The 21272-nt window shown below is 39.0% G+C and overlaps 1 protein-coding gene across 1 annotated transcript in view; it reads left to right on the top strand.

Annotated features, from left to right (window-relative positions):
• FREM2 (FRAS1 related extracellular matrix 2) overlaps nt 1–21272 on the top strand; it is a 129832-nt gene that overhangs the window by 51706 nt on the left and 56854 nt on the right. The gene's annotated exons all lie outside the window — the stretch shown is intronic.

Raw genomic sequence — 21272 nt, 5'->3', positions numbered from 1 at the left:
AGACTGAGGTTAAAGGAATTAATTTTTAAAAGTTTAGATTTTTTTTTTCCTGGCAATTAGATGCAATGCACTGTCTCACAAATGAGCAAAAGTAGCAATAGCAACATTTCAGGAAGCTCTGTCCTGTCACGTTACTGTCCTGGCCTGTGGGGCTGAGGGAAAGGAGCCTTACCAGAAAGCTTGGCTATCTGTAGCCCTTTGTTTTTCATGGGAAGCATTGTAAGCCGCGAACCTTCATGGCCTCTTCAAATGGTTGCCACACAGCTCCGGGCTTCTGCTGGGAATTATTTTCATGTTGAAATTGATGTGGTTGGTGCCAGCATGAAAGCATGTGTTCTTTAGTTACACCCCATATCAGGTATAATACTGGGAGGTGAGCTTGTTTCTTAACGGAAATAATATGGAAACCCCACTTTTTGGAATAATGACCAGATTTACACTCTAACATACTGACCAGCAAGGAGTGACTGCCTAGAGGATTACTTGTAGCATCAAGAGCCAGCATTGTTGCCAAACACATCAGTCCTGCTCTCTCTCCACCCCTGCTACTTGCCACTGTGCTGCTGCCTCCCTTACACTGACACAGGCGTACTTAACCACTACGTCATGAACTCTGGGTCAGGGAAATCACCCAAATTAAAATTAAATGTTTTCTTTCTGCATTTATTTCTACTACAGCTCCATTCCCTAGAGCAGGGCACTTGTGTGGCACTTACATGGCCACACAAGTGCTTGTGCCAGCGCCAGGGAAGGGACAGAGCAGAGTCTGGGACTGAGAGACCACGGGGGAAGAGGGAGTTCCTGATTTCATAGGCAGTGTTTAGTCTATGCTTGCTGAATGCATATATGAAGCTATGTCTCAAGACTGTAGTTTGATAGTCAGTTTGAGCCAATCTCAGGCTGGCACTGGATGGATGCTCCCTCCTTCCCTTCCGTGCCCTGAACAACACATTCCTCCCCTACCCTGTTTCCATTTTGTTTAAGGCTGCCTGTTTGGTGCAGGCAAACGTCCACACATTCGTCTCAAAGATATAGCACCAAGAGGCAGGGCTTGCAAATCTCTTTTTTAGCAGTAAAGTCAGCTGCCATGTAACATGAGATTTGTTTTTCAAACTGCATACCCTTCCAGTAAGGGGAAAAAAAAAAAAAGTTTAAATGTGGGAGTTTGTGCTAAAATGAAGACAACCAAAGTTAGATGTCTAAATGCAGGTTTCTGAACGTGTCTCAGCATAAGCACTGAGTGCAGTTTGAGGAGCTCCAGGCAACCTGCCTGACCTTTGTCTAACCCTGCAGAAGGGCATGGGTTTCTTGTCGATCCTGTGTTACATTTGCCAGCCCTGTGCAGATGGCCCAGATACCTTAAAGCATCTCAAATGGCCCTGAATACCTATCTTTAGGCAACAGAATCCTAATCCAGTGACTAGACCTTTACTGACTATAATGGATGCTTAGGATAACTATCTTAGGATACAGATATCTACAGTGTCCAAAGTTAGGTGAAACAAATCCCAACAAATGCTTTTCAAAAGCATGAGTGTAATTCAATGCAGTAATGTCTCCTTACATAGGGAGTCCTGTAGAGAAAGTGGAAGAAAGCTTCCAGCTGCTGCTGGCAAGAACAGAAGAGGAGCTGCAGTTACTGAAACCAGCAGGTCTACAACCTGGATCATTTGTAACAGGGCAACAATTTGGACTGAGATTACAAAAGTGAGCTATATGGTTGGTGGAGAGAAAGGGTGAAGGAATTCCATAGGTACCCAAAAGAGGTTTCTGCTTGTGGCATTATTCACCTAATAACCATCACATTTTTAACAGAACATTGCTCTCCACAATCTTCTTACTGATTCTAGCAAGTGGGTCAAGCCATGTGAAACCAGCAAGGGCTAAATACTCTCCAGCCCAAAGGCTTAACATTCTCCAAGTGAAAATGGGAGTAATGGGAGATGATATTGATAACAGCTGTGTGTGCTATACCAACCTAAACTGCAGTACTGAAGGTAGGAGAGATTGCCTGACACTACTCTGTTGGGAAGGGAACAGTAGATATTTTTCACCCAAGAACAGGCTGCTCAGTCTTGATTTACTGGCAGAATGGGAAGTTTTATTTGCATACCTTGGGAAGCTGTATGAACTGATTTCTCCTCTGTAGGCTGTGGGAGTCTGCTGCAGTCCAGGTTGAGGTTCAGGGGGGTAATGGAACTGCTCCCTACAGTCGGGGGCTGATAGAGTGGAATGTATTAGTAAAGGAGACATGACTCTGGAGATCTGTGGTGTATTTCACTGTGCTTCATTAAGTGAAATATTTTTATTATCCATATTATTACTATTATTATTATCCATAATAGTATTATAGTATTCATCGGGAGTTTCCACAGCCTCAAATGGGAGTTTCCGTAGTGTAGTGGTTATCACATTCGCCTCACACGCGAAAGGTCCCCGGTCCGAAACCGGGCGGAAACACCATGTTTGGTTGATAGTCGTCTGAATATGAGGCAGTACTTTGAGTACTGTGTTCAGTTTTGGGTCCCTCGCTACAAGAAGGATATCGAGGTGCTCAAGCAAGTCCAGAGGAGGGCAACGAAGCTGGTGAGGGGTCTGGAGAAGAAGGATAGAAGCTGGTGAGGGGTCTGGAGAAGAAGGATATGGAGGTGCTCAAGCAAGTCCAGAGGAGGGCAATGAAGCTGGTGAGGGGTTTGGAGAACAAGTCTTACGGGGAGCAGCTGTCACAGCCTGGAGAAGAGGAGGCTCGGGGTGGGCGACCTTAACACACTTGCACTCTACAGGTACGTTCAAGGAGGCTGTAGTGAGGTGGGGGTTGGTCTATTCACCCACTTGCCTGGTGGCAGGACGACGGGGAATGGACTAAAGTTGCACCAGGGGAGGTTTAGGTTGGATATTAGGAAGAACTTCCTTACTGAAAGGGTTGTTAGGCATTGGAATGGGCTGCCCAGGGAAGCGGTCGAGTCACCATCCCTGGAGCTTTTTAAGAGACGTTTAGATGTTGAGCTTAGTGATCTGGTTTAGTGGAGGACTTGTTAGTGTTAGGTCAGAGGTTGGACTAGGTGATCTTGGAGGTCCAACCTAGATGATTCTGTGATTCTGTATTTTGTTCATCGCAGGACACGTGGTCACTGACAATACAACTATTATCCATGTTACTGGTTTTTTTTGTTTTGTTTTGTTTTGTTTTTTCTGACAGCTAAACAGAATTAATCCTCAGCCTGTTACATAAATTCCACCAGTTCTGAATAAAGAGTTGATTTTTTTCTATGATGAAAAATAAATGCTGATGCATAATGTGAACACACACACAAAAAAAAAAAAGATAAGTGACTGTGGGTATGGTACTGTGCACAGATTTGTGCATTTTATTGGTGAGCATCTGGTATAGATATCCTTTCTTTTTTGTGGTGGCAGAGGCAGAACAGCACAAAAATATGGACCAGGTCTTCATCTTTATGAATAGTTATTTATCCATTTGTTTCAGCTAAGCTGTGATAATTTACACAGAATTAGATTGATTTTGACTATGGAGTGAATACACTGTACTCAATCAACTGTTTAACCTAAGCATTCAGGCATGTCCATTCCTACCTAAGTCTGTGTGTGTATATAGGGAGTTACATATACATATATAATTCTTTTTTTGAAGATATATACATATATATATTATATATAGAGAGAGAACCATTCTGTGATTCTCTCTGTATATGTATATTTATACAGGGAGACAGTGAGAGAAAGGAACTTGCAGTGTAGGAACGTATTTATGCCTCATGTATGTTGGATCTTGTATTAAAGAGTATTCAGTGAAAGTAGAGTATCTCAATTTTCTTTATAAATCTTACAGTGTACAAAGAAATCTGTCCTAAGTTTATCAGGTGAAATGCATGTGTCTTGTTAAAAATACAGGATACATAGATGTTGGGAAGAAATCTACATTTTTCCCAAGGTGACATGGGTAATGTAAATCTGAGTGGTCAAAAAACTTCATGTCAATCATTTGTACATATCAGGTGTAATGTTCTTTAGCACTAATAATACTCTTGGTGTTCCATAAAGGTCATCCTTCATGCACTGATGTTAACATTAGTAGTCGTATTGTTTACTGATAATTGCACTTTACACTGCCTGTTGGGCAGATTCAAACCACAGAAATGAAAACTGAACCTGAGTTCATGGCTGGTGTTTGAAATATTAGGCTGAAGCCCTAAGTATGGAAGGAGCTGTAGAGATTATATTCACTAAAACCATAAATGCTTATAATTTTTCATCTCTTGTTATTAATAATACTCTGGCAAAGGTTAAAGCTTATAAATATTATGCTTACTACAGTAAGAATATTTATATCTTGTTGGGCGTATCTCTGAAAGACTTCTAAGCTGTTTGCTTGACAGACCATTTTGATTTCTTAGGGAGATAATGAAAGTTTTCACGTACTGTTCTCTTATTGACCCCAATATTCTGCTTAACTCTAAAAGGTCAAATTTTGTTTTGTATTGACTCACATAAAACTTTCCTAAACATGCCTGAGCTCAAAATCTACAGCAACAGGAAGAATAGTCAAAATAATCCCTTGGCAGTTGATCTCCCACTGCCTCTCACCAATGTTGTGTTTTTATGGTGTTTGGTGGAGAGAGGGATTGAATGTTTGGCACAGCTCTTAAGAGATAGAATGGGGCACATAATATTTTTCACATTCTGAGAAGTGGGTCATTTTGAATTCAGTATAATTAATACATAATACTTGCTATCTGGACTTCACATTTCATACAAAGTGTTTCACTGAAAAATGTAATGGGTACTTGAAGCTATAAAACTGAGTTATATAACCTTTTAGATGTTATCATGGAACCATAGAATCGTTAAGGTTGGAAAAGACCTCCAAGATCATCTGGTCCAACCGTCCCCCTACCACCAATGTCACCCACTAAACCATGTCCCTAAGCACCACGTCCAACCTTTCCTTGAACACCCCCAGGGACTGTGACTCCACCACCTCCCTGGGCAACCCGTTCCAATGCCTGACTGCTCTTTCTGAGAAGAAATGTCTCCTAATCTCCATCCTAAACCTCCACTGGCACAACTTGAGGCCATTCCCTCTAGTCCTATCACTAGTTATCTGTGAGAAGAGGCCAACCGCCAGCTCCCTACATCTTGTGGTTTTTCACTGATACGTGATGTGTACTTAAATATCCACATTTATTTAATTTTTTGTTTTGGTAATCTTATACTGTTTTGGGAAAGCTGATCATAGCATATTTTTATTTTTTCATTTTGATATCAGAAATAGTTCAGGTCTGTGTACGTATGCTATAAAATTATCTTTAGATGATACTGCATTCAAAACATCATTAAAGTGTATTTCTTGTTATCTACCCGTCATATCAGACTTAATTCTTTTTCCATTATACTTACTACATTATAATTCTTTCTTGTTTCTTTACAACATTTCCACAGGATGCTTGGTTACTGATCACTTAATAGATGGTTATAAGTGTTGATATGTATTCCAACCACAGACAAAAAATTCTTGCCCAATATGTTAAATATGAAATGGCAGAGAACATTCTAGATTTCACAGTAAGTTTTGCACAGTTTGAATTAATATCAGTTCTCTGTTTTTTTTATACTGTAAACAGTGTTTTTGCTAGCACACTAAGTGAAGGGGCATGTTCTATCAACAAACTTGATTTGGTGTAAACAAATAGGGATTTGGCAAAAGTATATTAATTACTCTTTCTTATTTTCTTTTGATACCAAGCTGATACTGAAAACCTCTGTGTTAATTCCTGTTCAAACTTATTCTTTTTTTTTCCCCAAATGTTTTTTTTTTCGCCCCTTGCACACTTTCTTGTGTTGCATTTTATTGTGATTTACTGCTCTGAAAAAAATGATCTTCTGACATCATGTTGAAAGCTACCGAGGAGGCTGCATTTTAAATCAAGTCTAAATCAATTCCATCAGATTGACACTAAGACACAGAATTATGGAGCAAAGTAAAATTTAGATAAAGTCTGAAGGGCAGTGAAATATATGAGGTATAAAAGATTTCTATAGAAAGCAAGTATTAAAACTGCAAGTATGGTACAATACGAGCACAAAAGAGGTGAATGGCCTGAATAGTTCCTTGCCACTAAGTACCACCTTGCAGAGTAGTAGTTTTATTTTGAAAAACAGTAGGTAGGACCATCAGTGAAAATACATTATTTTCAGCGTAACATCAAACTACGTCATCTTAGGGAAACATAGAGCAGAGAAATCATAGATTTAAGGATTTGGTTATATCTGAAAGATATAATCATTTTCCCTTGATGAAATGAAATTGACCTTCCTGCTTTTCAGATGCTGAATGTCAAATGGCTGCCAAGTTGGAGAAAAAATAATTCAATTTCAGAATTCCTGAAAAATTCTTGATATGCCAAATCAGTATACTTAATGAAATTCCTTAATTATTTTGTCCTTGATTCTTGATTTCACCATAGCTTCTTTTCACTATCTCTTTTAGCATTAAGTGTCGCATTGATGGCAGAATCACCCAAGGCGTAAGGACTTCCCTGCTGATACATTCTAGTCTGCCTGCTCAGGGACTTCCCAAGCTGAGCCTGGTTTCAGATGTTATGTCTCCAGAGTACTCTTCTCTAGGTATCTAGGCTTTTCCGTGCAGAAGCTTTTACAGTCAATTGTTGTATTAGTCCTCAGACAGTGGAAAGTTGATGTTACAAAGCCAGCCTTGCTCAGCTATACAGGATTTAAGAAAAGACCGTGTTTACATTAAAGTTGAAATATAGTATAACCTTTAATGGATATGCTAAAACTTTAAATCTTATTCTGGAATATTTCGAGAATTATATCTACCTGTCTGTCTATCTATCTATCTATCTGTCTCTGTGTAAGTGTAGTGGAAATCAATATGTTGTTGTGCGGAGCTTCCTTGAGCTTATACGTAACATTTCTTTTACTCAGATCCTGATGTATACTTAAGAAGGGAGCAAAGAATTAACCTAAAAGGTTATAACTTTTCCATACAGTATACTGTAAAAATCTCATTCTCCAGCAATTTTTGAGTGGCTGTGTTCTGAAATTACTTAAGAAGAAAAAGCTTAACCATAGTCCAGAGTTCCTGGCCCTTCTTCATGCAGGGAGATTTTCCACCCTGTTCTACAAAACTTTTAAATACTGCTGTTCTTCTGCTTATCAAAATGCGGTCCAGAAAATCAGATCCTGTGAGGACACCCTCTAGTGTGAAAACTGGCAGTGAAAATTGTCTGACACATATTTCTAGCACCATTCCTTGTCTGTAGGTGTTGAACAGTGTTAAAGGAAACCTTCAGTTAGATTTCCCACATACATAAACAGTGGAATAGAGATCCCAGATCATTGCTGGGGTGAAACTTGCTGGAGAAGACCTAAGTTTGGGCTAGAGAAGCTTAAAAGCAAGGTGAGATGCAGTGTGGTTTCTTTACTTATATTCCCTTCTCTTCTGATATGAAAGATACCTAAAGAATAACCAGAAAAAATAAGAGAGAAATGGTTACACAAGAATAGGTGGAACTATTTCTGTCAATCATCTGAACTGATAAGCAGCTGATACAACTGCACTTACTAGCTCAGGGCTTGGAGCAGGATGGAGTTGCAGTTAAAAAATAATGGCCAGGTTTTATTTATTGAGATTTTATATCATTTTTATTAGATAGACTTTACAAACAAAGTTAATATTATTTTTCCTTCTTTGAAAAGGCAGGAGGCTGAGGCTGAGGTGGACAAATGGTTTTCTTAAATGAATAACAAGATAGACACTTCTTTGGAGAGCTTAGGAATGGGATCCAGCCTTCCACGTGGCAAGATGAGACTGACCAGTAGGTCATTTTGCTTCTTTGAAAGGGTTAAAGCAGGAAAGCTTTCCTAGCACAGAGAAGCCTTTGACAGGTAGCAAGCTGAGGATGTGATTCAGTAAGGGTATGGGCATTAGTATGACTAAAGTTGCATGTGCAAATATTAGAATGATTGAAACATTCTTATGTATCATATAATTTTTCAGATTTATCTCTAAACAGATAAGGAATAATTGCCATGTCTTCCTTTATGTGTCCATTTATGTGGAGTAGACTGTTTTGCACAGAGGGATCAGCAGTGAATTGCTTTCAGCCTGACCAACTGGTCACACAGCTTTCATAGGCAAGCTCAGGTGTACGCCTTTCCAGAGGTGTCAGAGTGGTCCAACAATCAGTGCAATTTTATATATTGTATAATTACCTGTGTGAAAATGAATACTTCTGCCATCTCATCTTCTCCTATTAAATCAACCACGCCTGTTCAGTCCTGTAGAACAGAGCAAGAAATCCACTCAATATAATTTATCATCTAACTTAGGAGGATTGATTCATGAGAGAGTCTAAGTCCTTAATTTTCCTCTATAATCAAGGCAAGAAGAGAGAAAAAGATCCTTGCAAGACATCCAGGGGAGGACCAATTGCCTAAACAATGAGGCTTTCACAGGTAGCTCCAAGCAATTACGAGTTAGAAGGATTTCAGTAGCCATCTATAATTATCTGGCAGGAGGGCTGCCCAGACTGATTCAGTCTGGGATGTCCTTTAATCTCACTGAGCAACTGGTGAACTTTGTCATCTCATCACTTCTGCCTTGTTGTTGTACCCTCTGTTCTTCACAGCCTTACCCGTACTGGGACTTCTCAGCATAGCGGGCATCCCTGTGCAGGCCCAGTCCCCTGCATGTTACTGCATCTTACAGGTAGTAGGGATCCTACTAGGTCACTGGGGCACTGCGTATTTCCTGGGGGAAAGAAAATAAATTTTTGAATGGCCATGAAATCATTTAGCAATAACAAGTTTAACAACCCCAGCCAAAAGGAGGATGGAGGTGATGATAGCTCGGTATTGCCTCATCAACATGCTTTGAATTGCTGCTGCCTCTGTTTCTGCGGCTGAGGCAAGAGGATTTTTCCCAGTGACGTGGCAAGTGCCCCCAGCAGTGCTCCAGCCCAGGGAACTGCTCTGGTTCACGTGTCAGCGATGTTGTCACCCACAGCAGTGACACACGGGAGCCGGAGGTCATATGCTGACAGGTGAGTGCTGTGCATCTCCTTTTCAAGAAAAGGTGAGAAGCATCATCTTCCAATCTGAGAAATGTTTCTGCTAGTTGCCATGTTAAAACCGCTGTGGTCACCCCTCCCCACACCTCAGTAAAAAATCTAAGTCAAAAAATGTAAACTTGAGCCCAGAGGTACCCATGCCTGTGTGCGATAGCCAGCAATTTCAGTGGGAGGTGGACTTGGAGTTGACAAAAACATTTCCTCCCTTGCCTTTGGAGAAAAGCTGAAGAATTTTAATTTCTGAATACTTGTGGGAGAATGGTGGTCAAAATCTTGATCAAGGATTTTCCAAAAGCCTGAGTGATGCCAAATATATTTCAGCTTGGCACATAAAAAAACATACGTAGGTATTTGAAGGTCAGTATGTAATTTTGTAAAAGAAGCTTACCAAACCTGCTATAAACAGGGATTTTTAAGTAAACATGCTTGTTCACTTATCAAGACATTGTAGTATTCTAGTAGTATATTAAGAAAGAGGATAACATCTAAATCTGTTGTCTCTTTTCAAGCTGAGTAAAAGGAGAATACTATATAAATTAGTTGCTAAAACTGTGCTAAAAACGTAAAACTGTTTTAGTAACACCATAAATTCAATGCTATTTTTAAGATACAGTTTTCTACAGATCATTTTCATTTAATTTAACTACCTATCTTAAAGCATGAGTAAAGATTACATGCATATGCAGGGAAAAAGAGAGAAAAAGGGTGTGTTAGAAGCATGTCCTATCAAGGTTGAATTGTCATAATTTCACAGTCACTTCTGTCCCCTGCCCCTCTGCTGTGTTTCAGCTGAGTCTGGGCTGCTCCCTTGGGAGACTCATAGAGGTCATACTGCTCTGGAGTTTTGATTCTGCTCTCCAGTTCTGAAGTACTTCCCCTCCTGTACTTAATTTCGATATTTAAATAGATTTCTTACATCTTGATTTGAATCTTCTTTGAAAGAATTTTTGGCTTCTCCCACATTTTTTCTCATCTTGTCATTCATACACACTGTGACTGCGGCATTAGGGCCATAGGAATTTGATGTAAAATAAAAATATAGGAATGTAATTGCTGCCTTAGGAATATGCTATCCTGTTTTGTAATATATTCCTCAAGTAACACTGAAAAACTCCTCATAATATAAAAAATATATATATTAATTAATACAAATATATTAATAAAATTATATTAATAAATTTCCTTTCTCAGAAGCACTAATATCTTTGAACACCTCAATACAAGACTTGTCTAAAGGCTAAGTTACAATGCTTTTCAAGTCTTTGTCTGCATCAACAATGGTTGGTTTTTATTTTGTATGTTTTCAGTTTTTTACTCTGCTGTTCCTGGGCAGGACTAAATCACCTGCCAAAGGTTATAGGGTTGGCACAGCTTAAAACGGATCAAGGTACCACAAAGGAGTTTCTCTGGTCAAATAATGTTAAAAGTATTTGAGATTGCCTGGTGCAATGACTCCGACATGAATTAAAAGTGAATGAACCCACCTGACATTTGTTCTCCTGCAGTCAGTCGGGCATTTTATTTGTTGCCCTGCCAGAACAGAAAAGGAGACAAAATTCAAATCTGTGAAAGTGAAGTCTTAATTAAAAAAAAAAAAACAACAACAAAAAAAAAAAACATAGTTCAATCACTTTGAGAGGGAGTTAAAGGAATACTTTTCCTATAGGTGCTCAGTCAGTTACAGAAGAAAAATCCAGCTGATGAAACGGAAAAGCCGTTGCATTTTATTTAGAGTAGGTTTTGCAAATAACAACAACCACTTTAATCCCTCTCGTATACATTTTCCTCTTAGGGCTGTAAAATTTGAGATTATGAGACTGTATTGTCGTCTGAAATGGAGAGGAAATCTCTGCAAAGACAGCATTCATTGGAGTTAAAAAGTTAAACTACTTCTTCAAGAGAAATTTGACAGTTAATTTGACACACATACCAATTTCAAAGTCATTATGACAAATTAAAGGCCTCAGTTTCAGAGGGCACCCAGTCACCTACCCTAGCTTTAAGCAAGGGAATGACATCGCAAGCACTGAGGTATTAGGCACATGTAAAGGAGTTTGCAGTAGTGGGGTTTAAATTACAATATGTTTTAAAGAAAGGGAAATTAGTAGAGTCTTTTTCCATAAATACGGGAAATTCTTAAAATAGTGTTATTATCTATTTTTTTTTCTTAAGTATACTTCTCACAGGGCACTTTGCTGATATTATTAATTAGTTTCAAGTCTGAGGCTGAGGATACCCTGTGACTCTTGAATTTAATGCTTGCTCTGATTAGACTTCTAATGACAATAGTTTTCCTATGAGCTAATGTGTGTGTGGCACTGCTTTAAAGGTACAAACATGAAGTCCTATATGGGACATTAGATAAGCAAGTGGAGCTAAACCCATTATAATGTGATACAATGAAGTGAACCTTGCTTCAGTTCAGCTGGAGTCTGCTTTTTGGGAGAAGTTGTCTGGCGCCACAAAAGGAATTAGTGAGCAGAGACCTGAAGAGTATTAGGTTTATTTTAAGAATGTGTTGCCAGAAATCTAATAAATTTACTTATTGCTGCAGGCCATGCATGCATGAAACTTTACTAATCCAGGTGGTGTGTTTTTTTTCCTTCAGAGGGAGGTGCAGGGTGGGGATCCTTAGGAAAAAAAAAAAAAAGATATTCTGCTTTAGGTAATGTGGGCATTGTTTAATGATAGACATGACAGCTTCAGTGGTATGTTTGTATTTTTTCTGTTACTAGTCACAAGGAAGTTTAAATTCTTTTCCTGATGTGATTTTGTTTATGACTATACAAAATGCTAATTAGTTTAATGACAACACAGGAATAGTTGTTTAGTAAGAGAATAATTCTTCTATACCAAATAGATTTTTGGGGGTTGTTATTTTTAAATATTCCAAAGAAGACTTTCAAAGTGTTTGAATTTTCAAGTTTACTGTATGGTTCAGGAGTACTTGTATCCTGACCTTTCTTAGAACTCTTCTTCATTCACCTATGAAAATCACATCATCAGACTTTAGGCATCTGAAAGTTAGCCAGCTGGGCTGATTGGTTGAATACTCTCTATTTTCAGTGGAGTGGGGAGTGGGTCAGATCTTGCCAGATCATAATCCAGCAGATGTACCTGCTGTTCCTGAGGATGCAATTCTCTTTCTTTCTTTTTTTTTTTTTTCCCTGTTCATCACCCTAGAAATGCTGACAGGGCAAAATAAGTTTTTTCTTCTGCCTCACTTTCTGCTGTGTGATAAGTACAGTATAATATGAGTTTTGGCATGAGCCTGCAACACCTGGTGTTTTTTAGAGGTCTTCCTTCCAAACACCAGCCTGTCAGGAACTGCTTGATGTCAAATATTGGCCAAGATCAGGTGCACACAGCATAGCTTCATGTTATTTTTGTGGTGTACCTTAATCCCATAACATGCTCACGTTCACCTTTTTTAGATACCCTATGTATTTTTGTTTGCTTTGCTTTGTTTTGTTTTTTTGTTTGTTTGTTTCAATGCAGGCTGTGGGGATTTTTGCATGCAGGCTGAGAGGTTAGGGCCTGATTACGAGTTGTGTTGAGAAGATTCTGTGATGAATGCCTCACTCGTGTTGACATTCAATGACAGAAAGTGTTTCTAGAATGAAAAAATTGGGAATTCTGATTTGTGTTGAGAACAGGCTTGTATTAATTAGTAAATATACTTTATGTGGAACTGATACTTCTGGTACTTCAACTGCCAAAGCAATCTTTATGTAAGAACTGTATGATGATCTTTCCATTTTATCAATGGGATTTAGATCAGATCTTTTGGCCTTTGTCATCCTAGTAACCTGTCTGGCTGCACTGTGAATGCTGCTATATCTTAAAGTTATGTAATATTTTATTGCACATATATACATAGATCAAGTATTACATATACATTCTTTTGTGAATACTCAGTGCTCTGTTAGAGTAAAATCTAGTCTGCATGTGATATATTTTAAATGTCTACTTTAAAATGAGATAAATCAAACTCTAGATTGTGACTTTCGGGAGAAAGTATTAGCTAAAGTGATTCTGTGAATCCTATTCTGTATCTATCCTCCAGCAATAAAAAACTCATGAGTTGCTAAGACTTTGAGTAGAACGATAAGAAATGTTTGTATCCTGTGAAAATGTTTTCAGATATTTTATAGAATCATAGAATGGTTTGGGTTGGAAGGGACCTTAAAGATCATCTAGTTTCAACCCCCCTGCAATGTGCATGGACACCTTCCTCTAGACCTGGCCACCCAAAGCCTCATGCAACTTGCCTTGAACACTTCCAGGATGGGGCATCCACAGCTTCCCTGGCAGCCTGTGCCAGTGCCTCATCACCCTCAGAGTAAAGAACTTCGTCCTAATGTCTAATCTAAATCTACCCTTTGTTAGTTTAAAACCATTACTCCTTGTCCTATTACTACACTCCCTAATAAAGAGACCATCTCCAGCTTTCCTGTAAGCCCCCTTTGGTTACTGGAAGGCCACTGTAAGGTCTCCCTGGAACCTTCTCTTCTCCAGGTTGAATAACCCCATATCTCTCAGCCTATCTTCACTGGAGAAGTCTATGAGATGGCTTCCAGCCCTCTGATCATCCTCATGGCCCTCCTCTGGACTTGCTAAGGTCCAAGTCCTTCTTGTGCTGGGGGCCCCAAGGGCTGAATGCAGGACTCCAGCTGGGGTCTGATGAGAGCAGAGGGGGAGAATCACCTACCTTGACCTGCTGGCCTTGCTTCTTTGAATTCAGCCAGGATACAGTTGGCTTTCTGGGCTGCAAGTGCACATTGCCAGCACATGTTGAGCTTCTCATCAACCAGTACCCCTCAAGTCCTTCTCCTCAGAGCTGCTCTAAATCCACCCAGCCTGTGGGTGGATTGAGCTATATACCTTAACGACTTAAGGCAGACTGTAGAAAAAAAAATAAAAAATAAAAAATTCAACATTCCTTCTCTACCAATATTTTCAGTAAAGAGATTAATGAAAGGCCATCTTTTTGTGAAAAATAAAAAAACTTTGATCGATTTGTATTTTGAGGGAGAAGAGGAATAATTTGAATAATTTTTTCTCCAGTTGTACTTTGTTCAGTCTTTTGAAGAACTTTTAGGGTAGCTTGAACTTTTTAGGGTAAAAGGTGCTACTTGTCACTTCCATTGAGGACAAAGATTCATCAGTGCATATAGTTATGTGCTTAAGCATTTCAAATAGAAGCATTTTGGTAGTGCACTGAATTCATGAATTTACACAATTGGAACCATAGAAATGGGAAGCAGTCAGCATCTTGCAGAGCTAGTCTCCTATTTACAGCACAAAATCCCAAACCAGAAAGTGGATCTTTTGAATCCCCTGGAATTCAGTTACAAAGCTAACCACCTAATATCCTTAAAGCCTTTCATCCACACGTGGTATTCCAGCATCTATCTTGGATGAATCAAACTGGGCTTCTCTTTATCTGCTTTGTTTTTTCCTTCTTCAAAATCTCACACCCTCTCAGTATAGCCAATAGAGTTGAAGGTTTCCTGGCTTTTAGTGAACTAATTTATATAGACCTGATTTAAACTGAAATTAATTTAAAGCTATGAAATGCAGTGGCTGAACCCAGTACACGTTTGCTTCTACAGTTTCTCTAAAAGAAAATCTGGTTAATCTCTTAATCAGAATCTGGTTAATCTGCCTCAGAAGAACTGTGCATAGCCTTGAACTGGGAATTCCTTAAATTAACCCAGCATGAATCTCAGACTGTGCTTAGAGACGTCCTTAGTTACGCTTAGTTGAATTTTACTAGAGTCAAAATTTAATATGCTCTAGCTATCTTTCACATTCAGGTCTCTTCTCTGGCCTTCCCTTCTCTTTTTTTAACAAAGCCACTGTACAGTATTCTTCAAATATTTTTTTCTGAAACGTGACTTCAATCATTTGCTTAGTCTGAGCCGTGACAAATGCAGCCATTCCAACTCGTTACTTGGGGGTAGACATAAAACAGAAGCAAAAAAAGAGTTACAGAAGCTACTGAAAGATGGAAACTGTCTGCAGCTCATTGGATACCAGCAATTACACTCCAGGCAAGCCAAGTCCATACTGCTGGGAAGTGTGTGTTTTCTCATGGGAAGTCAGAGAAAGCATTGTTTTAGTCCCTAATCACTCGGGGCTAGTTTTGGGGGTTGGTTTTGGTTGTACTACAAATATATTCAGTTACAGTGGCAGACAGAGTGCAGAAGGGTGCAGAGTTCAGCGGGTTTTTTTAGTGATTGGAGTCAGTTGTATTACATTTGAGAAAGACCTATAAAGGTGGAGCATTTCAATGGGTTTGTAATTGGATAAAATTATTAGATTAGTTTATACATTGTTGAAGTAATTTCAAAACATTCTAAGGATGTATTTTAAGTGCTGGGCTTACTTACATGTTTCACTTCTGCAAATATTTTTTTCTATATGAAATCAAGGCAGTTTTACAGGATATGCTATTTCTGATGATCCTTCATAGCAGAGAGAACAGCATATGATGTGCTGCCCTGATAGATTGAACAAAGAACATTTATCAACTATTTTTTAAGTGTTCTTTTTGAAGCCTGGCAGACAAAAGGTGTACTTGAGACCTTTGCCTTTTTAACCTGGAGCTGTAATGTACTGGAACTATAACTCAGTGTGGCAAATCAGAGTTGTTGAAACAACGTGTCTTGATCTGAGCGTTCATATCTTCTCAGTATTTTTTCTAACTATGTTAGTCAGGAGTAGAATCACCTAAGAACCTAAAATTATATGTTCCTCCTGTAGTCTGGAGGGAAAAAAAAAAATTATACAAACCATGAATCATGCATAGCAAATAGTGTTGGGATCAAAAAACTTGGGAAGTGCTAAGGTTGGAGACAGGGAGCTTCATGGATAAACAGGGAATCATGATGCTGGGGACAAAGATTTCTGTGTTTCACATCAGATTTTCCTTCTAATAAAACTGGTAAAGTAACTTTATCCTGGTATATATTAAATAAGTTGACTTGGCACAGAAGAAAGGGGCTCGCTCTTGGCACAGAAGGAAGGTTTTTTATCAGAGGATAAAAAAATGGAACAGATGTCTAAAGATGGAAGATTGTTTTCTTTCTTCTGCCTCTGTGGCTTTGTTTTCCCTGCAGGTTGAACTCGAGTTCAGGAGTGGCTTTCCTTTTTCTGATGTTTTTTTTTGTACCTGCTGCAATGAGGAGATCCATAGGACAGAGAAGGGATAGCATAGTGCCAACTTCAGTAACCCTGTCTGAATGGGACACCCAGCAGGGTCAAATGTTTTGAACCAAGGAAGAAAGACTGCAGCTCTCGCAGGCATGCAAACAAATCACCAAACAGTAGCAGGAACTGGAGAGAGCTGGACGGAGAGGGAGGAAACGTGTTTTGTTAAAATGCCTTGCTGTTGTTCTAGTTATGCCATACAATGATTCCTGAACTATAGGCAGGCTGTTAATGTTTCACTGCTGGTCTGGTTCTCCTTTATTAACCTCCTATTGCGGTCTGTTCAGGAAGACAGATAAGAAGGGAAACGAGGAAAGACCAAGAGTTAAAAATTTTAAAGGTACACTCCTTTCTTGGTGCTTGCTTTACTAGTCAGATCGTGAAGATAATGACGACTGTTTTATAATTTATTGCCTTTTTTATGTATTCTGACTGATTTTCTTCATTTTGTCTTTTTCTTCCCCTGTCTTTCTTGTGATTGATTCATGTTTTGTGCCCTGGAAGAATTTATAGAAGGTTTTTTTTCCAATAAACAACCTCCCCTAATGACCAAAGAGAGTAGATATGTTGTACCATAAAGCTCTACAAGTACAAGTCAGCTGTGTTTGTTCAGACTCATATCTTGTGGACACAGTGAGTCTGTGTGTCTACACTTACACGGGTCAGGCACTCTTTAGTTGATTCATCTATGCCTGATTACACCATGGCTACAATGCAGGGAAGCCAGTATCTATATCAAGATACATCAATTTCTATTTGTGTCAATAAGCGAAACCTGTGGTGTAGCTGTATGCTTTTGTTGCTGAATTATGGCTCTGGGGTAGCTCCTAGGGAGAGCAAAGCCACAATCAGGCCTTCTTTATGGAATGCCCCTTCAGGCCACCAGTGCTCAAGAGACAAGATTTAATGCAGGTTTTTTTTGTTTTTTTTTTTTATACTGTCTTCATGGAGCCCAGTGGTCTGCAGAGAGAACTGGAAGTGATTCTCTGAGCTCTCTGCATCATGATAGAAGATTCTGACAATCTAATTTGTATTTCTCATAGAGGTTTTATATCTTTTTAAAGATATCTGAACGGAACAGCTAGAAAGATAAATGCTTAAATGTGAATATTCATTTTAATATTTTTTTCCCTTTAACCAATTGTGCTGACCAAGCTCTCTTCCCCCTCCTCTTTTATTCGTGGTCAGTAACAGGAACTGAAGATCCCAGATCTTTCCATAAATTTATAGTTTGATGACCTTTGCAAAAATAATGTACCACTGTTTTCTGAGAGCTGACCAATTTTCTGACAAGACTCCTATGAAGACCTGTTCTGGGTTGCATCCTTCTTTGACGTGTCATATTCAGGCACAGCTTTTCAGAGGAAGGTGTTCCTCATCAGCCTCAGTCAGTCATGAAGTCACTGTGTGGCCTGCCTTGCTCTAGATACTTAGCTTTACCTCCTTACAAAGCTTTGATTGTGTCTCAACTCCTGCCAGCTCCGTTCCCGTGAATGCCTCCCTGCACCATGTCCTATCTATCTGCACATTCGCATCTTCTCTTTTAGCACTGCTGCACTCTGATCTCTGGCAAAATTCAAGAAACCAGCTTTCATGCATCACTATAGCAACATTCTGCCAACACATCTCACTGATATAAAGCAAAGTTACTCTCAATTTACCTCATTGTAACTCGGCCCTCCTTTCTTTTGTTTAGTTTAAAAAGTGCGCTGGTAATGGCTTTCCTCTCCAAATTTCTGATGTATTTGTAGTACAAGCACATACCTGGAAGAGGAACAAAACCAAAGCTGTCACTGATGCGTAGTACCTTAATTATTTGCCTAGCAGCTAAGAGTTTGATTAAGCCAAAGAAAAGTGCTAGTGAGAAATGCAAAATTCATTTGCCTATAGAAATATTATGGTTAAAAGTAAGGCAGATTTAATTTAATAGGGAACCAAATAAAGACAGCATATGCAATCTGATACCTTATAATTTCTGAAAGCTATATACTCTTAGTATTCTTTACAGGTCATCTGTTTGGCTGGTGCTTGCTACCATGTTGTAGAAAGGCCCTTAATTTAGAGGAAAGACTTCTAAACTCAAAAAGCACAAGTTGAAGAAGGGAAAATTTAAAAAAAAAAATTTAAAAAAAATCTGTATTCTTTCTGTAAATCTCTAAACCTGACACTTTGTACTGCACATTTGAAAAGGCAAACAGTAGATATTTCAGAGGCAGAAGTAGGCCTGTAGAAGTGGAGGCCCTAGAAATAATGGTGTTTTTTGTTTGTTTTTTTGGTTGGTTGGTTTGGTTTGGTTTTTACTCCAAGAAAAATAGAAAAAAAAATGCTGAAAGCAAGAAATAGATGGAAAAAAGACAGTATTAAATCTGAGAGAAACTTAAATCTTTTATGTTGCCTTTCTTGTGCTTTCTGCTTCCTAAGTTTCATGCTTTCTTTAGGTTCTTAGCTCACTGTATTTCAGCATTTTCCATAGCATTGATGACAGGAATGAACTGATTTGGTAGCTGGCTGTTGGAATTTCTCCACATGACTGTTCCTTCTTAGCAGCAGGGACTTTTTCTCTTGTATAATAAACTTGATATGTTCACTAATTATGTGCGAATATAGATTAAAGTTTGACCTATTTAAGACACTAAAGATGGAATGTAAGAGACCTGTGCATTGTAGATTGTGTGTGCCTGTTCCCACAAGATATTTGAACCATTTTCAGTGGGCAGTAGAACAAGTGATGCCAGATTTCCTATTGCTTTCTGTCTCCTAGTCGGAATATCTTCCATCTAAAATGATGCAAACCCTGGTTGAAGCTTTTCCTTCAGCTGGGGGGTTTATACAGTGTGACGCTTGCATTGCTAATAAGAAATGAGCTCATGCAGCAGTGTTTTTTTCTCAGCAATGATGCCTATAGGTACTGTTTTGTTTCTTTTATATCCTAGAAATTTTTATACCTCTGTCAAATTATATTTAAATTGGTCAGAGTGTTCAAAGGTGGCACACTTAGACAGTTTTTCTCACAAAACATATTCTCTTCAATTTGTCCCAAGAAACTAATGGGAAGATACTTGCTGAGTTTAGCTAACACTGTAGTTACTGGATTTATAATGATGCTTATTACAGCTCTTGGTTACTTATTGCAGTTTTTGGTATGTGCATTTGTGGCCTTCCCTTTGTAACAGCTGAGATGAAAAGACTGGAAGGGCAAGGAGTCACTTTCATGACCATTTCCCTCCTTTCATTTACGTAGTACCATTGTTTTTATGTTAGAGAGATTACATGGTTAGCTGTGTTGTGTTGTGTCATGTTGTGTTGTGGTTTGTTTTCTAGCAGACAGGTCAATAAGGAAATATGGAGGCATATATTTGAAGTAGAGTGGAAGCAAATGAAGGGTTGCCTATTTGTTCAAGGGAACAGACTGGAAGAAACTGGAATGGGAAAACCAGCCTCTGGCTCTTCCTCCAGTTGTTAAGCCATGAGTGAACTGAAATGCATAGATATGTGTCTCTGCTGTTCAGAGGAAGTTATTTTATTCCCTGGCTTTTGCACAGAAGTGTTTAATTCTAAAGGGATTTCTTTGAACACTTGAGACCGATGTTACCTGAGCTAATCTTGTTCTGTAGCAGCACCTTGTGGGAAGGAGATCAGACTACAGGCTCTCGCACCAGCCAGCATTCCCAGAAGATAGTTGCTGAGTGAGCATCTGTCTTCACTGAGCTCAACAGGTTGTTTTAGTCTTGCAGTGGAAGTTGACATGATTCCCCTGAGTAATAGCAAACGTACCCTATAGGATGATATACGGAACTTGATTTGTCCTGCTTTTTAATCTGTGACACCCAGAATCCCTGCACTGACAAGAAATGCCTTTTTGCTGTGGAAAATTAGTGAACAGATGGAGGTAAACTGTACATGACAAAGTAAAGCTACGCTGTATTTTATCAGAAATGTGTTAATCTAATTTGATATATTCAGTCTGTTGCACAAATGCTTAGTTTACAGACACTGAAATAGCTGCTAGTTCTTTTCAGCTCTTATCTTTCCAGATGAAAAGAAATGCAGCATTTTTAGCTGGGTTGTACCATCTGTTTACAGTTGTTGCTTCTGGATTGTTTTTTTAGACTAAAAGAAGCCCCGTGTAGTCTGCCAATGACCACTTCCTATTGGGTTCACAGCTGTGCAAATCCTATTAATTGTAGACACATCAGCTTAATTTCTGCTGGAAATGAGAAATTAGGCTGAGACATGCTCACATTGCAGGCTGGTGCTTAGTGTTTTGCAGCTGGAGTTAAATGACTTCCAAATCATCCCCTCTAAAACTTTGAGTGATGCTTCTTGTATTCCGGTATTGCTTTGGCTTGAAAAATAGAGCCTACTTTTGCTGATTTGGGCATTTTTGTTAGAGGAGGACTGAGAAGGTTCTTTATATTATTGTAAGAAAAGTATGATCTTTAGCTTAAAGATGACGCCATGGACATCAACAGGTGCCACCCAGAGATGCTGACTTGGTCTGCATTAGCCATTTAGGTCCCCTAGATGAACGTACTACTTACCATACAGGGCTTTCACTTCTCATTGTCTGAGTGCACAGAAACTCAGACACTCAATCCATGTTCAGCAAGATCTCAGGGAAGCTGTTGTGCGATTGCTATGTTAGAGACCTTGGAAGGGATCTCTGGGGTCTGCTTTCTTTCCCGGAGTGTGGTACTGCTGCTGTGCCTGAGTGACAGCTGGTGAGGACATCTTTTGGTCTTTTGAAAGCTTAGCTCTCAAATCGATTTCAACAGCTTACACAGTTTGGGGTACTCATAGTACTGCTAAGGTAGGTCATTACAAAATAGTTTAAAAGAATCCCAGTATAAATAGTTTAAAAGAATGCCAGTGACCATTTGTTTCTCCCTAAATCTCCTTAGGTGACACAGGCAATCGTAACTGTGGTTAACCAAAACAATTCCA

The sequence above is a fragment of the Anser brachyrhynchus genome (genome assembly GCF_964034855.1).
Source record: "Anser brachyrhynchus genome assembly, chromosome: 1".
Classification (NCBI taxonomy): domain Eukaryota; kingdom Metazoa; phylum Chordata; class Aves; order Anseriformes; family Anatidae; genus Anser; species Anser brachyrhynchus.
This window is presented reverse-complemented; position numbering and strand designations above follow the sequence as displayed.